Source organism: Stegostoma tigrinum, chromosome 37 (assembly GCF_030684315.1).
Source record: "Stegostoma tigrinum isolate sSteTig4 chromosome 37, sSteTig4.hap1, whole genome shotgun sequence".
In the NCBI taxonomy this organism is placed as follows: Eukaryota; Metazoa; Chordata; class Chondrichthyes; order Orectolobiformes; family Stegostomatidae; genus Stegostoma; species Stegostoma tigrinum.
Genome location: NC_081390.1, coordinates 18,070,809 through 18,085,492, shown reverse-complemented (window position 1 = coordinate 18,085,492; position 14,684 = coordinate 18,070,809). Strand labels below are relative to the sequence as shown.

The 14,684-nt window shown below is 46.9% G+C and overlaps 1 protein-coding gene across 19 annotated transcripts in view; it reads right to left on the bottom strand.

Annotated features, from left to right (window-relative positions):
• zmiz1a (zinc finger, MIZ-type containing 1a) overlaps positions 1 to 14,684 on the bottom strand; it is a 467,693-nt gene that overhangs the window by 372,439 nt on the left and 80,570 nt on the right. For 3 of the 19 annotated variants that reach the window (XM_059640366.1, XM_059640365.1, XM_059640367.1), the window contains one exon: positions 3,411 to 3,568. The exons of the other annotated variants lie outside the window; for them this stretch is intronic. The gene's annotated coding sequence lies outside the window, so the exon portion shown is untranslated. The remainder of the gene's footprint in view (positions 1 to 3,410; positions 3,569 to 14,684) is intronic. 19 annotated transcript variants of the gene reach the window in all.

Sequence of the window (14,684 nt, the reverse complement as noted above, 5' to 3'; positions counted from 1 at the left end):
GGGAGAGGGAGAGGGAGAGACAGGGAGAGGGAGAGACAGGGAGAGGGAGAGGGAGAGACAGGGAGAGGGAGAGGGAGAGACAGGGAGAGGGAGAGACAGGGAGAGGGAGAGACAGGGAGAGGGAGAGACAGGGAGAGGGAGAGGGAGAGACAGAGACAGGGGGAGGGAGAGGGAGAGACAGGGGGAGGGAGAGGGAGAGACAGGGGGAGGGAGAGGGAGAGACAGGGGGAGGGAGAGGGAGAGACAGGGGGAGGGAGAGGGAGAGACAGGGGGAGGGAGAGGGAGAGACAGGGGGAGGGAGAGGGAGAGACAGGGGGAGGGAGAGGGAGAGACAGGGGGAGGGAGAGGGAGACGGGGGAGGGAGGGAGAGGGAGGGGGAGAGGGGGAGGGGGAGACAGGGAGAGGGAGAGACAGGGAGAGGGAGAAAAAGAGAACGAGTGAGCGAGAAAGAGAGTGGGGGGGGGGGGGGGAGGTTTGTCTCATACGATGGATCCCCATCACTGGCCATTATGTTATTTGAACTATCTGAATCTTGGTCACCATAAGATAGACCGACTGCTGCCATCCCTGATTTAGGTTGGAATCGAAAGGGCCCACTTGGTCTGGTGCAATAGACAATAGAGAAGAAATACACCAGGGAGCCTCAGGAGAACAGCTCTCGTCTTAAACAAGATGCAGCTCATTGGTTGATGACAATCAGGCACAAAATACATTAGTACGATAAGACATTGTTAGTAAAACATTCGAGGAGATATTGATGGTAGGTCTGTCTCCTTCCAGATCCAGAGCTGGTCTCCCATTCCATTAGCTTAAAAAGGCATCCGATCCAGTCCTCCACTGCTCCACTCATTCGCTTGGCTGAACATATTCATACTCAACACTTTCTCCTTCGACTCCTCCCACTTCCTACAAACCAAAGGGCTGGCCAAGGGCACCTGCATGGGCCTGAGGTATGCCTGCCTCTGTAGGGTTTGAGGAACAGTCGCTCTTCCGCAATGACACCAGGACTATCCCCCACCTCTTCCTCTGCAATATTGATGACCGCATTGGTGCAGCCTCAGGCTCCCCGTAAGGAGCTCGAGCAGTTCATCAACTTCACCAACACGTTCCACCCCGCCCTCAGATTCACCTGGACCATTTCTGACACCTCCCTCTGTCTCCATCTCCAGAAGCTGACTCACAACTACCTTGACTACTCCTCCTCTCAACCACCCTTCTGCAAAAATGCTATCCCCAAACTCCCAATTCCTCCACCTCCACCGCATCTGCTCTCAGGATGAGCCGTTTCACTCCAGGACATTCCAAATATCCTCCCCCTTTAGGGACTGTAATTTCTCCTCCTCTCATTAAGGCTCCCCTCAACAGCATTTCTTCCATTTTCCGCACTTCTGCCTGCAAACCCCCAACCGCAATAACAATAAGGATAGTGTCCCATCTGTCCTCACATACCATCCCATCAACCTCTGAATACAACACATTATCCTCCAACATTTCCACCACCTACAATCAGACCCCACCACCAAAAAGATATTTCCCTCCCCTCTGGTCTGCTTTCCGCAGGGACCGTTCACTCTGCGATTCTCTCGTTAGCTCCACACTCCCCACCCAATACCTCTCCCTGCAACTACAAGAGGTGCAACACCTGTCCCAACACCTCCCCCCTCACGTCTATTCAAAGGCCCCAAGCAATCCTTCCAGATCCGGCAGAGATTCACCTGCACTTCATCCAACCTGATCTACTGTTGCTCCTGATGTGGTCTCCTCTATATCGGCGAAACTAAACACAGACTTGGGGACCAGGTCACAGAGCATCTGTGCTCTTCACTGAATAACCAACGTGACATTCTGGTTGCGATCCATTTTAATTCCCCTCCAACTCTCTTGATGACATGTTCTTCCTTGGCCTCCTCTGATGTCAGAGTGAGGCTAAACATAAACTGGAGGAACAACACCTGCTATTTCACCTGGGAGCTTACAGCCCAATGGCCTTAACATTGACTCCACCCCAGCCTTATCCCACATCCAAGCCTCCCTTCCTGACGACCTGACCTGTCTATCTTCCTCCGCACCTATCTGTTCTATCCTTCCCACGGGCCAATCACAATAAACACCTGCCTGCATCCACGTGCTGCCAGCCCCAAACCCCTCCCTCTTTTTATTTCTGGGCTCCCCTCCCCCTCCTCAGTCCTGACGCAGGGCTTCACCCAGAAATAATGGCTTACCTGCTCCTCGGATGCTGTCTGACCTGCTGTGCTTTTGCAGCCTCACACCTACAGACTCTGGCTTCCAGCATCTGCAGTCCTTATTGTCTCCCATCCTGTTGCATTGGGTGAAGCTTAATGCCGGCCTCAGGATTAACCGTTCCAGAGCCACAGTAAACCAGTACTGTGGGTGTATCTACACCAAATGGACTGGTGAGTTCAAGACAGTTCAACTCCACCTTTTCCAGGGCAACTATGTGATGGGCAATAAGTGACACCAACATCCCATGGATGAATAAAACAAACAGCTGTACAACTAGTAAGCGATTCTACCTTATTTAAATAATGTCTTGAAATAAGTACATATTACAGAACAAGTGGCTACTTCACTGATGGAGGGCATGCAAATAGAGATGATTGTATCCCTTAGAGATTGCATGCAAGTTGTTTAGCATTGCACTTCAGGATAGTTCCCAGTGCTGTAAAGGTTGGCACTAGAAAGGTAATAACTGGAGTTTTAGTTTCAATTAAACCCTGAGCAACTAAACAAGAAGGGTGACTGCACTGACTAAAGACTCAGTACGAGCATAATCCGATCTCTCTGGCCATCAAATCTTCAGTATCTTTAGTCACAGACATGAGAGATTTATAGAGGCCATAGAATCACAGTTTACCAACCCTGTGCAGAATAATTAAAATGTGATGACAGAGTTTGACTCCATTTCTTGACGTATTTCAGCAAGTCGTTTAGGCAGAGGGCACGCTGACATTTAGATGAGGCATCACCTCAAGGCTTCAATTGATCTCTTCACCAAGAAATCCCATTACACCACAGTATTTCAATTTGAGCAGTTCTCCTGGTATGCAGCCAGCACTGCCCCCCCCCCCCCCCGCCTCCAATCAACGGGGGGAACCGTAAATTAAGGAGGATTGCAGCAGCTCACCACCTCCCTCTCAATGGCAAATAGGGATGGGTAAGAAATGCTGGCTCATCCACCAACATCCACATCCCACAAACACATCAATTCAAGTTGCTACTACACGTGAAAATAAGTTGCCGCGTCACTGTATAAACTCATCTCTCTATTACCTCAGGTAAGGGACACTTCGTTCTAAGTACCAAACTGACATTTACACTCTGCTTATGCTTTGAACACCAACATTTCACCAATTGTTTGTGTGTGTGCGTGTGCATGTGTGTACAATTACCTCTCCTCTGGAGGCTCACCGATAACCAGGAACCACGTAGTCTCCTGTTCCACTGAGATGTTAACATCCCATGAATTTTTATGCTCCTTCTTTCCTCATACAGGGGTATGTGGACACTGTCTCAACTTCCTGCCCGAATAGGATTGGGTGTGAAACATCTGTCAACACAAAAAGCATTAAGCTCTGTAGTCTTAATGGCTCTACCCCCACACTGCCGCCCACCCCTGTTTCTGCTGAAATGGCCAGGTCAGTGACCTTTGATCAAGCCAGACAGTTGTCACCACTTGATATCGCATCCTGTCGTTATCTCACACATCGTGACGATCAAAGGTGTATCCTTGTTCTCGTTATAGCAGCGTGACCACATACTCGTGATGTTTCAGATGTAGTAACTGTTTTACGAATCCGCCAATTCCAAGGGTATAAAAGCAGGGACTGTCCCCTGTTCGGGGAGAATCACTCATGATACTCAGCACTCTGTGCCAGGTTGTGTACAGCGATCCTCCGCAGCTTGTATTTGCTTAATAATAAAGGATTGTGTTTTTGTAACCGGGTCAGTGTCTTGCTCTTGCATCAAGTCCATAAGGGTCTCTGAAAAACGAACCGAACACCACTAGGAAGTCTCTTTACACCCACAACTCTCCTACTTCTCCTAAACCAGTGAAAAGAACCAAAGATAATGGGAACTGCAGATGCTGGAGAGTCCGAGATAACAAAGTGTGGGGCTGGATCAACACAGCAGGCCAAGCAGCATCTTAGGAGCACAAAAGCTGACGTTTCAGGCCTAGACCCATCATCAGAAAAAGGGGGGGGGAGGATCTCTCTCCCACGGCAACTCTCTTGTCATCTCTTCGGCCTTGGAGCTGCTCAACTATGTCCTGAAGCAAACCAGGTACCACAGCCACATCTCCTTCCTCAGCACCTGACTGGCCTATCCGCTCCCTACGTCCCCAACAATACTCTCCTCTCCACCTATCTTCTCCTCTATCCATCCTTGGTCCGTCTCCTCCTCTCTCCCTATTTATTTCAGAATCCTCTCCCCATCCCCCTTTATTGCTGAAGGATCTAGGCCCAAAACATCAGCTTTTGTGCTCCTAAGATGCTGCTTGGCCTGCTGTGTTCATCCAGCCCCACACTTTGTTAAAAGAACCAACGACACTCTTTGGTTTGTGAGAATCCAAGACAATGAGTCCATTCCATCTACAGTAATGTTGTTTCTGCTTTAACCCTTTGTTATTGCAGTGGCAACACATATTCAGACCTGAACAGGGAGCTTTCTGAGTACTCATGGCAGCCTGGGAGACCTGGGCATAGACCATTTTGAAATGCAACAACATAGAATTAGAAAGAACGCCTTTGGGGATCGAATGCTGGGAGTCCTCCAGGAAACCTGGTTTGTCTAAACACCTGTTCACAGTAGGTACAGGTTGTTCATATTTACCAAACCACAAGGAGAATGATATTGAGACCTTTTCCCCTTTATTCTGATCCCTAATCCACACATTGACACTTTAGGTAGCATCACACAGGGGAGAATGGACAAAGTGCAGGCTGCTGGAGGAATACAGCAGGTCAGGCAGCATCAGGGGAGCAGAAAAGTCTCTGAAGGGTCCCGGCCTGACTCTCCTGCTCCTCGGATGCTGCCTGGCCTGCTGTATTTCTCCAGCTCCACACTGTATCAACTCTGACTCCGGCATTCTGCAGTTCTTGCAGTCTCAAAGTGGAGCCTAGTCGAAAATAAATTTCAGTTTTTATAGCAACAACAGACAACAAAAAATATACTGGCCAGCAACAGTAAGTAGGTCAAAGTGAATAAGCAGAGGCTCTTTTGATGGCTCACTAGGGTAATTAACAATGACAATTATAATAAAAGCTCACCTGTACTTTATATCACTCCTTAACATCTGTCTCCAATGTCTCAAAGCCTTTCTCACACACTGACACACCTTGTACATACCTGGGTAAGCATGAAAACCATTGGCACACAGCAAGATTCCACAAACAGCCATGAGCATTTCATTTAGTTCATAGTCAGAGAAACACTAGCCAGGACATTGAGAGCGCCCTGTGTTTGGCTGGCGCCTTGGGAACTTATAACATCCACATCCGGTGTTGGACAAAACTCTTGCTTCAGTGTCTGATCTGAAGGACAGCCTGGCTTTGCCAAAAATGTAATTAGAGTGGGAGGGTGAAAGAGAGAAAGAACGAGATATCATCGTGTGCCATCATGGACAAATTGGCTCACTGGTTAGCACTGCTGCCTCACAGAACCGGGGACCTGGGTTTGATTCCACCTTCGGGCAGCTGGCTCGCTGTGCGGAGTTTGCACGTTCTCCCTGTGTCTGCGAGGGTTTCCTCTGGGTGCTCCGGTTTCCTCCCACAGTCCAAAGATGTGCCGGCTAGGGTGGAGTGGACATGCTACATTGCCCCATTGTGTACAGGGATGTGCAGGCTGCATGGGCTAGCCATGAGAAATGCAAGGTTATAGGGATATGGTGGGGGGACGTGGGTCTGGTTGGGGTGCTCTTTGGAGGGTCAGTGTCTCCTTGATGGGCCAAATAGCCTGCTTTCACACTATAGGGATTCTACAATTCTAAATTACTGTTAGCCCTCACCCTGCTGAAGCCCATTTTCTGTCACTGTGTATCCCTTAACTTTGGGGGCTCTTCGGGCTTTGTCACTTTATCTCTCAAAGGGCTGAAGAATCAAATTGTTGTGAAGATCACTTGGCACAGACATTCAGAACCAGAGGAGATACAATGTGGAATCAAATGGGCATTGCTGTCAAACACCTCACCCAAGTAGCCATGGCACATCTACCCACCCCAATATCCTCTGACCAACCCCCCTCACCCCAGAATCACACAATTCTTAGTGTGCATGAGGGCGCTATTCATGCCCTTGCTGCTTATTACCCAGTGCCAGTCTCCAGCTCTTTCCCCAAGTCCTTGCACACTACTTTCACTCAAATAATCATCCAAATGGTCGCTTGAACCTGCCTCCATCCCACATTTCCAGCTTCGCTCAGCAAATATCCTGAGCTGGGTCTCTAGAAGTGAGAACCAGGCTCTGAGACCAATTTAATCGTTTAGGGCATGTCAGTAAATCTTGATGGAAAAAGGGACAGGAACACCTGAAAAACGAACAATATGGAATGAGGAGACAACAAGGTGTATAGAGCTGGATGAACACAGCAGGCCAAGCAGCATCGGAGGAGCAGGAAGGCTGACATTCTGAAGAAGGGTCTAGGCCCGAATCGTCAGCTTTTGTGCTCCTGAGATGCTGCTGGGCCTGCTGTGTTCATCCAGCTCTACACCTTGTTATTTCAGATTCTCCAGCATCTGCAGTTCCTACTATCTCTGAAACAATATGGAATGAGGGTTGGGTGGGGCTAGTTTCTGCCTAAGTCCAACGTACAGTAAGCCCTCTGCTCTATGACAATGCCAAGACTTTTGTCAATAGGAGTCACTATAACATCATAGTGGTCATGTCCTGCCATATTCCCTCCTGGTTGCTGTGAAATAAAGCAATGCTGAACATGGGCACTGTAGATTTGTTTTCAACATCTGAAAATCCACCAAAACAGTCTCAATTCCAGCTCTATTAAAGCAACTTTCATTGCTAAAACTGCAACCTTAAAAGAAAGAGTCGCTCCCAAGAAAACGTAAGCTTTTTTTTTGCCAATTTGCTGGCACTTTGTCGCGTAATTTTCCAGGATCCTGTTGGCACTAATAACGAGCTAAAGACAGGTAGGAATCAATAGCAAAAAATAAAGTTGGGAGGTTCACCACCTGCCAAGGTAGCAAAGCATTCAGATGGAGTTTCACAGCCTGAATCTAAACCCTCCGCGACCATCCACTATGATTATTTCGGTTATTGTATTACACACACTGGAGCAAATTAAGTTATATCAGTCAGACTGGAGCAGCAGGAAAAGCTTAAGATGAAGATTTAATCAGTGAAGACATAGAAACAGTCTCTGTTTTAGGTCTCACTATGGGAAGTAGCTTCCTGGTATATTGCAGTCAGATTGGGAATCCAACCCATGCTGTTGGCATTATTCTGTAAGATACATCAGCCACTGGCTACAATGGAGTTACATGGAAAATAAGTGCAGGAGTAGGCCATTCAGCCCTTCAAACCATCACCACCATTCATTATGATCATGGCTGAGCAGGCAATTTCAGAGTCCCACTCCCGCTTTCTCCCCATTTCCCTTCAGCAAGGGGTCACCTCCAGCTCCCTCTTGAAGACAACATATTGGCCACAGCAGCTTTCTGTGGTATGGAATTCCACAGGTTCACAACTGAGTCAAGAAATTCTTCCTCATCTCAGTCCTGAAAGGCTACCCCTTGTCCTCAGACTGTGACCCCTTCCAGTTAAGTTCTATGTCTGGGATGGGATGGGAGTGGAGACAAAAGGATTAACTGGAGTCGCAATACTTCCTGAGCCAGTGACACGGCATCACCTTCCCCATCTCTAAATGCCCCCACCACCATCACCGCACCCACCCACCCACCACCTCGGCCACAGCTGAGAACCAAGTTTGAGGTGATCACCACCTGAGCCAGAGCTTCCAGTAGAAACCAATGTCATAAAATCATCAGAAACATGAAAGTCTGCCAACATGAGCAAATAACTTGGTGGATTCCCAGCTACACCACACACACGCACAATCCCCATTTTTATTCTCAATCTTCCTGTCAGTGTTCCCTTGAATAATTAAAATAGATTAGTACACAATGTTATAGCACTGAGCCGATTCCAACCAGAAACACCAAAACAAAACGAGCCAGCCAGAGTCAGTACTTCTCTCCCCATTCGTTTGTGGGGCACAAGCATCGTTGGCTGGGCCAGCATTTATTACCTGTCCCTAGTTGCCCTGGAGAAGGTGGTGACGAGTTGTCTCCTTGAACCGCTGCAGTCCATGTGCTGTAACTACATCCACAAATGGCGTTAGGGAGGGCTTTCCAGGGGTTTTGACCTAGTGACCGTGCAACAGTTGAGACAGTTCCAATCCAGGATGGTGTGTCAGTTGTGAGGGATGGCGTGGGAGAGAGAAAATTACTTGCTATGCATCTGCATTCCTTGCCCTTCCAGGTGGTACAGGCCACAGCTTTTAAAGAATGTTTGTGGAGCATTGGTAAGTCCCTACAGTGCACCTTGTGGATGGTATACACTGTTGAGACCGAGTGCTGGTGGCGGAGGGAATAGATACATTTGGATGTGGTAACAATCAAGTGGGCTACTTGGTCCTGGATGGTGTCAAGCTTCTGAGTGCTTTTGGAGCTGCACTCATCCGGGAAAGTATTCCGTCACATTCCTGACTTGTATTTTGTGGATAGTGGGAGATTCTAGCGAGTCAGGAGGAGATTTACTTTCTACAATTAATGGCAACCACTTCTTTGGGAGCACTCAAATGAAAGCCCCACCTCCTGCCCAATTACCATCAGGGACCACTTCTGGCAATGGGCTTGTGTGAACAATAGGACACAGCTACTTTGAAACTGTTCAGAATTTTCTCCTTCCTAGCTAATAAGTAACTCCAGCTAGAAAGAAAGAACAAACTCTTAAAAAGCTCCTTCCACAAGCCCAGGAAGTTCTAAAGAGCGACAAAGCTATTGAAATACATTTCGAAGGCACTGCTGAGATGCAGAAACATGGTTGCCAACTTACACACAGCCACAAAGAATACTCAAGCAAACAACCAGGTCATCTGTTTAAAAGTGCTGTCTGAGGGTTCAACAAGAGCCAGGACACTGGGAGAACTTACCCAGTTCTTCTAAGAATGGCAAAAGATATTTTCCTGCAAGTTCAGAGAGAAAATGGAGCTCCTGTTTAAAACGACTGTGTCCTTGACAATGAAGCACTCCTTCAGTATGGTGCTGGGAATGCAACTTGATGCAGAGATTAACTGATTCAGAGAGGAGAGTGCCTCCCTCCTGATCCATTAAAGAGCCAGTTGGACTGCAATGAACAGAAACTCAATGCATTGGGGAAAGAAAAACAGAAGTTGCTTGAAAAGCTCTGGCAGCATCTGTGAAGAGAATTCAGAGTTCATGTTTTGGGTGCAATGACCCTTCCTCAAAAGGGTCACCCGACCTGAAACATGAACTCTGATTTCTCTTCACAGATGCTGCCAGAGCTTTTCCAGCAACTTGTGTTTTGGTTTCTGATTTATACTGCATCCTCAGTTCTTTCTGTTTTTATTTAGTATTTAACTCACTGAAATGGAATTATTTTCAGAAAATTCCAGGAATTCCTTTTCTTAGCCAGCCTCTTCCAAAGACATTTCACTTTTTGTGCTGTGGGATGATGTGGCAGAATTCTCAATCACACCTTCCACTTAAACCCAGTTCTGCTAAAGTGGATCACTCCAACACCCATTAATCCTGGAGCTCATTCCCCAATATGGGAGTGACCTGCACCCCACGTACTGCAGTGGTTCAAGTAGACTACCATCTTCTCAATGGGCACTAAATGCTGGCTCAGAATTTAAAAAAAACCTACAGCAATGCAAAGAAAAGACTGGCATTCAAACTGAGCCTTTTCCACAAGCGCACAACGTGGATGAGAGAAAAATTGGAACATTGCCAGACTTAATCTGCACGGATCAGGGATCATTGAAAGTTAAGAGTGTGGTTTTAAACCCCCCTTTATAAAATCCTGTCTCTTTGTTCCTGACCACTCTCCTCCAGTGGCCCCTGCAATTGAGAATGCTGTACAGAAGATCTTCCAACAGGAGCAAACTTTCCGAGCTCCTTAGTGTCTGTCGATGGCACAGGAGGCCAGACAGCTGAAAGTGTGAGAGTGAGTGCACAAGTAAACTTAAAAACCGCCCAAGCTAAGCAGTGTTGAAATGTAGACAGGCTGATGGGACATAGCTGACCACAAAGCCAGGGGAAAAATATCCCAGCTGCGTGTGCAGTAAAAAAAAACTCTACAATTCTCTTCCCTGGCGAGCGAGAAAGGGGTTCACAAAGTGGACACTGTCTGATTGCTCAGCTGGCTGGAGTCACTACTCTGCTACAACCTGTCTCTCAGCCATAAAATCCCTGACAAAAAATAATCTGACACAGTGTTCCATTCTTTAATTATCGACTCATAAATTCATTTACATTGTGGAAAAACAAATAGACTGAGCCATCCAAGTGCGTCCACTTAAGGGAAACCAATGTTATAAATTTACATCTGAGCAGGCAAAGGGTAACAAACTCCATCCCCTTGCACACAGAAGGTGCCAAACCAAAGAATTCACTGCAGGTACAACATGGGATCACACCGACCAACACCGCATGCGGAAAATGTGCTGCAAACCACACCCTCCACCCCCACCACCGCCCCAATTTTAAATAAATTGCTCCACTCGTCATCGTTAAACCGATAAGGTCATGCAAACCCCACTGGCCCAGTAAAATAGGGCTGTCATATTCCTAGAGGCTCTCTCACAGGAGCCGCTACTGCCAACCAGCCCACCTTGCCTTTCTTCCCGAGACCTGCTCACCACACACAATACAAGTGTGACCAACATGCACACAAAACACGCGTGCGTCGTGTACATATATGAACCAGTCCCACCTGGAATAGTGTTCTGTCAGAGACCTATCTAGTAGTAACATTTAGCACCTGTGCAACTTTCTGTTGCATCACTGACTGGGTCGTCAAGCTTTAATTCTTGGAGACTACAAGCCTACGGTAGACAATTAGCAATTCTCAGTCAGAATGCTGTGCCAAAGCTCACTAGAAGGACTGAAATCCCCATAAAGAACAGCCACTCAGGCAAGAGGGCCCAGTGTCTTCAGGAAAGGGAGGAGGGGAAAGGAAACGAGAGGAGTGGCATAATGGAGGGAGTGACAAACAAAAGGAACAAGCTGACAAAAGAATGGGTTGAGGAATGTTGCTCAATAGGTTGCCCCCGAGCATTCCCCAGTGTCAGGTTGCAAACAAGAGAAAGAGTTTACTCATGAAGAACACCCAAAGCATAAAAAGGCACCTCGGTATTTTAAAATAAATCAGTTTAAAACAGTCCGTTTGAAGTTTGTTCTGATGCCTGACCTGTGTGTGAAAGAGCCTGAAATCAAAATCGCCACCTCCAGAATCTACAGCTTCAGTTTTATTAGCCTTTCTTTTAATGTAAGGCTTCACACTGAATAATAGGAAGGATTTGGTCAGCTAATTAAGTGCATGGCTAGGTTCTTTTGCAATGGCTGCAGGGGAGGGGCCTTATGGTAAGAGCCATCTGGTAGGAAAATTGAAGGAACTATATTAGGGATTTATATCTCTGCTCATTATCACTTTAACAGGAGAACTGTTGCATATTGGAAGCGAAATAGTTTTTTCCCCATTAATTCAGAATGCATTCCCTGTCATAGAACCATACAGCACTGAAACAGGCCCTTTGGCCCAACCCATCCATTCCTCTACATTTAGGGAATAGATGGAATTGAAAGTCTGGGGGGTGGGGCAACACCTTAATTCTGAAGATAAATGGTAAATATAACCTAAACAAGGACACAAGAATAAAAGCCAACAGTAAAACGAATAATCCATTTTAATTTGTTACATATATTAGTTCAGAGAATGTGGAGACTACTTTCATGGCTATCCCTGATTGCTTAAGCTATCGAGTCAGAGGGCTAGAACACAGAAAAGGCCATTCAGCCCATCAAGTCTATGATGGCCAAAATAAGCACCAATTATATTTTAGTCACATTTCAAGCACCTGGTTCCTGACCTTGTCATCACAAACGCACATCTAAGTACTTCTGAAATATTATGAGCAGTATTTCGGTACACACTTGACCTTCTCAAACCACAGCAGTCTCTGTTGAGCAAAGTACACCCATTGTGGTCAACTGTACTGGGTTTGCCTTTGTCACGCCCAGTTATCAATGCTGGGCCACATGCCTGCTTTTATTCTTATTCAATTTCTTCATGATGGTTTGATGCAATGGGATAGCTTGTTTGGTCATTTCAGACAGCAGTCCAGTATCTGCAAGCCTGGAGTCACGTGTAATAATGGCTGAAGGACATTAGTGACGTAGATGGGTCTTAGTATTGGTGACCACAAAACAGACAGACTGTTACAAAGACAAGGTTTTTAGCTTCTTGCAGATTTTGTTAATTACATTAATACAAATTACTACCAGCTACCAGGGTGGGATATAACTCATGCCCCAGAGCAATAATGTAGGCCCCAGGGATTATGAGCCCAGGAACATAACCACAATGCTATGGTTCCTGCACCTAAGGTAATTGTGGATGGTACTCAACAAGGCTCATGAAAAAAATCAATTGCAGTTAGCCAGGGGACATTAAAACTCTAGGCATTCTGGTCTAAGGAGGGCTGATGGATGCCAAGGGCAGGGAAGAAAAAAAAAATCAAAAAAAAGGCTCCAAGTTGTGTGTGACCACTTTTATTAATAAACAGCAGAACCATCAGCATCTTCCAATTGCAATCCTGTTAATGCTGTGCATGAATACTGAGTGAGGAGAGAACAGGGTCTGTCATGCAGGGTCCTTACAGGGGGACCAGCACCAATGGCCATCTTCAAAAGACAAAGGGAGGAATCACGGCGAGGCTGAGAGAAAAGAGGAGGGCAAAAAGAAGAGAGGGGACGGAGAGAGACAGTAATTTTTATGTTAAGACATGACCACAGGATCCTTACAGTATTTCACAGATGCTGCTAAAGTGTTGAAGAATGCTGACAATGCTGTTTCCTAGATTACAAAATAACCTGATAATCTGCTTTTGAGACTGTATGGGATAAATATCAGGACAGCGCTGGTGGATAACTTTCTCCCTTAGCCCCTCTCATGGCAGAACGGCATCTGCTCGGCCCCTCTACAAGAGGAGGTGCTGAAAGATCTTTCATATCTGTCTGAGCAGGCAGGCAGGGCTTACATTGTACACAGCATCCAAAAGACAGCACTGCTGATAGTGTGGCACTCTTTCAGGGCCGGGCTGGCATCTTTTGGGCTGAAACCTTCCAATGGGACTTGAGCCCAGCTCAGTTGGGGGTACGGAGGGTTGTGGAGAGCTGCTCACTGTACCACAATGGACTACAGGAGAGGGCAGGGGGAAGACAAAGAAAGAGAGAGTCATCATAGAATCCCTACAGAGTGGAAACAGGCCCTTCAGCCCAATATGCCCACACCGATCCTCAGAGCATCCCACCCAGGACCATCCCCCTATAACCCACCTACTCTACATATCCCTGAACACTATGGGGAAATTTAGCACAGCCAATGCACCTAGGCTAGACTGCGGCGGAACCCCACGCAGACACAGGGAGAACGTGCGTCAGCTTTTGTGCTCCTGAGATGCTGCTTGGCCTGCTATGTTCATCCAGCTCCACATTTTGTTATCTCACCTCTCTGTCTGTCTCTCTCTCTCTCTCTGCACAGACAGTAGCCTGAGAGTGGAATTGAACCTGAGTCTCTGGTGCTGAGAGGCAGCAGTGCTAACCACTAAGCTACCATGCTGCTGCTGTGAGGGAGGCAGCAGGGGGTGGAGGGAGAGCGCAAAAGCAAGAAGGGAAGGATAGAGTAAGAGAGGCAAAAACAAAAAATAATGACAAGGACAAAAGAAAGCACCCAAGAGAGCTGACAAGTGAAAATTTGGGAGCGAGCTCCTCATCTTCACTGCCACCCACCGCATGCGCCCCCAACCAACCCCCCACCCCACCGAACTGAAAGGCATGAGGCAGCTAAAGCCCCAGAGAGTGCTCTCATACTGAGGCAGAGATTCTGGTAAAAGGTTCTCTAACAGCTGTAAACATATCTCTCCCGAGACAGCTGAATACTATTCATCACTGATTCCACCACTGGAAAACAAAAATCAGTCAATTCCACACACTGAAAACTGTTCATACCAACAGAAAAGCTCTGCAACAAAATTCATTCACTTTATTAATAAAATTTAACACAGCTGGGTGAGGGGTGAAACGGCAGCCTTTAGACACCACTGTGCCTAATTCACATGGGGTCCTCACACATTGGTCAATGACACAGTTTTTTTTAAAAAAAGCGTTTTCATTGGATGTGGCTGCTGATCAGACTAGCATCTACAATCCATTCCTAATTGCCCAGAGGGCATTCAGAGTGAATCACATTGCTGAGTCTGGAGTCAGAGGCCAGACCAGGTCAAGGTGGCAGATTTCCTTCCCTAATAATCTCTCCAAACTCTTCCCTGTATGTTATGATCTGCCTGCACAGCTTGCAGAACAAAACTTCTCACTGTATCTACCAACATGTGACAGCAATAAATCAAAT